The 3,361-nt window shown below is 51.1% G+C and overlaps 1 pseudogene; it reads left to right on the top strand.

Annotated features, from left to right (window-relative positions):
- The first annotated feature begins 1,474 nt into the window (after positions 1-1,474).
- LOC101519251 (putative tubulin-like protein alpha-4B) lies at positions 1,475-1,967 on the top strand (annotated as a pseudogene).
- The last annotated feature ends 1,394 nt before the right edge of the window (positions 1,968-3,361 follow it).

Genomic DNA, 3,361 nt, shown 5'->3' with positions numbered 1-3,361 from the left:
CAGCTGAATGGGGGGGATGGGGACGAGTTGGCTGCATGCTCACTGCCAGGTAGGTTCCCAAAGATGCCCACTGGTGGCAGGTAATCAGGAAGCTCCAGCCGCAAGAAGGGGCCCACCCAGGGCACCAGGATGAATGTCTACAGCCGAGACACCGCTGCTTATGCTAACTTGTTCCCATACCTATTCTCTCTTGCTCCTCCCTACTTGTTTTTAGTGCACTTGGGCATTCTATGGCTTTTAAGTACACTGAAAGCCACAGATCAGTTGCTTGGCAGGTGTGTGGCAGGGAATGGTCCCCTGTAAGCAGCACCAGCCCTTCGAAGAAAGAGGAAGTGGCCAAGAGCAAAGCTCTGCACAGAGAGGCCAGAGGTTGGAATGGAGGCAACAGCAAGTGCAAGGCAGGGGAGGCAGCGTGGGCAGGAGAGAAGAGGACACCTCTGTTATCTGGGTTAGTGGCTGGGCAGTAGCAGAGAGAGGCAGTGGATGGTGGCAGGTGGAGTGGGGGAGACACATTCCAGGATAGCCATCCAACAGGCAGACAGCAAGGCATGTTCTACATTTATGCTCTCACCCTTGCACATGTAGGAGAGGAATTTTTCTTTTCAGGAATATAAAAGCTTCCATACTCTCACCTTAACAGTGCTCCCTGCCCCTCAACCATGCATGGCCTTGCTTATTCATCACACACTGAGGACTCCACAACATGTGACCTTACCACACCCAGATTCACACACACACACACACACACATCTCTGCCCATTGGACACTCAGCTGTCCCAAGGTGCTTCTCACTGCCCAGAGATGGCCCTGAAAGCTCTCTCCTGGAACCCTGACTCCAGACACTGGAGCCACAGGGCCTTCTGTCATCCCTTCCCTTACCTTCCAGGCAGCCCCATCTCCAGGCCCCAGAGAAAAGTCAGCCTATGACCCAGTCTCCCGTTCTATGACCTGTAGGGGCTTTCCAGGCATCATCCCTGTCAATTCCACAGCCTATAGGATAAGCAGGTACAATGCAAGACACGTGCACCCTCCTCTGTGACTTATCTGGCCCCTGCCTGTGGCTGTGCCCTATCTTCCTGCCCCCTCTTTATACCCCTAGCCAAGATAGTCACCCACCATCTTCCCAGCCTAAAGGCCCCCTTATTACATGCCAGCCCCCAATGAGATCACATCTAATAAGGTCTTTAGCCCTCAACTCCAAGGACACTCCATCAGTTATGTCCTTCTTCCCACCCCAGCTCTGACCTCAACTATGTCCATCACCAGCACCACTATCAGAAGTACATGGCACCCTGCACTGCTTCTTCAAAGCTGAGGTGAAGGTTGCAGTTACATGTTTCATGTTGGGCTGAGGCATTGCATTCCATCAACTCCCACCGCATGGCTTTATCCAATTCCATACTGCTAGTGCACAGTCAATGCCTGTTGCATTTTCTGTGTTCAGCCCAGGTTTGTTGAATAAACTCACATGGGAATGAGTTTTGGCGGGAGGACCGTTTCTGGGTTCACCTCCCTGTTGATGGAATACCTCTCTGTCGATTATGATAAAAAGTCCAAGTTGGAGTTCTCCAGCTACCCGGCCCCCTAGGTCTCCACTGCTGTGGTGGAGCCCTACAACTCCATTTTCACCACCTGCCCTACTCTGGAGCATTCTGACTGTGCCTTCATAGTGGACAACAAGGCCATCTATGACATCTGTCATAGAAATCTCAGTATCAGGTGCCCCACTTACATTAACCTGAACTACCTTATGAGCCAGATTGTGTCCTCAACCACAGCCTCCCTCCAGTTTGACGGAGCCCTTAATGTTGACCTGATGGAATTCCAGACCAACCTGGTACCCGGTCCCCTCCACTTCCCTCTGGCCACTTATGCCCCCTTCATCTCTACTGAGAAAGCTTACCATGAACAGCTTTCTGTAGCAGAGATCACCAATACTTGCTTTGAGCCAACCAACCAGATGGTGAAATGTAACCCTCACCATGGTATAAATACATGGCTTGCTGCCTGCTGTACCGTGGCAACATGGTTCTCAAAGATGTCAGTGCTACCATCGCCACCATTAAGGCAAAGCATAACATCCAGTTTGTGAATTGGTGTCCCACTGGCTTTAGGGTTGGCATTAATTACCAGCCTCCCACTGTGGTGCCCGGTGGAGACCTGGCCAGGGTCCAGCGTGCCTGCTGAACAACACCACAGCTGTTGCCCAGACCGGGCTCGCCTGAACCACAAATTTGACCTGATATATGCCAAACATTCATTTGTTCACTGGTGCGTGGGTGAGGGAATGGAGGAGGGAGAATTTCCTGAGGCTCGAGAGGACATGGCTGCCTTGGAGAAGGATTATGAAGAAGTGGGAGCAGAAAGTGTTGAGGGAGAGGATAAGGATGAGGTGTATTAGCCTGTCCACAGCTGCTGCTTGCTCTGCTGAGACTGTCCTGTCCTGTATGACTGCCTATTGTGGCTCTAATGTGTCAGTAAATGAAATGGTGATATTCACATATAAAATGTCAAAAAAATCGGAAATTGGGGGGAATGTTGGGTTTTGGATGAATGGTTTAGATGAAGGTGATGTAAGTAAGTATGTGTGTGTGCATGCATATGCATGCATGTTCCCAGATGAAAGTAGGTACAGGCAACAGGCTCCCACAGCTCATGTCAGGGAGCCACATCCTGTGACTCGACAGGCAGTGAGACACATACATGACTGCCTCATGCTAGTTGAGCCCCAGGTTTCCAAGCTGACTACCCAACCTGCTCCCTCCTGAGGCTGCCTTCATGCACTGGATATCGGCCCCAGCCTGCACACCTCAGCTGGCAAACTAAGGCAGACCCTGTAGTAATGCCCGCCACAACACCAAGGAGAATTTGAAGGACTGAACATAAGTTCAGGAGGCTCAGGCCTTGCCCCACAAACAGAGCCATTATTCTGCTGTGCTCCATCCTGCCTGTTCCCCGGCTCAGAGCTGTTAGACAGGCTTTGTCCACAACTTTATGGTGGACAACTCATCCTCTGACCTCTGGGTTGCCCCAGGCTAATTCCTGATAGAAAAGTCATATCCCCCCTACAATCCCACACCTTAAGAGTTCAATTGCTGAACTGGAAAGTGATTGAATTCAAAGAAAAATTCCCAAGTAATTACATATAAGTGACACATCTCCCACCAGAGATGACACCAGCTGCACCTCCGTCAGTATAACTCAGTCCACTGCAACCAATTGGTCTAGGGCATCTCCCAGGCGGCAGTCAGTGTGGAGGGAGCCCTTAGAGCTAGGCAGCAGCTCACAGGGTCTAAGGTGTATTCAGCTCCTCCGTCATCTGGAGAGACCACACTCATCCTCATAGAGGCAGGCTGGCACA

This window comes from Ochotona princeps, chromosome 9, assembly GCF_030435755.1.
Source record: "Ochotona princeps isolate mOchPri1 chromosome 9, mOchPri1.hap1, whole genome shotgun sequence".
Taxonomy (NCBI): domain Eukaryota; kingdom Metazoa; phylum Chordata; class Mammalia; order Lagomorpha; family Ochotonidae; genus Ochotona; species Ochotona princeps.
The sequence above is the reverse complement of the archived record's forward strand: the minus strand, read 5'-3'. Positions and strand labels throughout refer to the sequence as shown.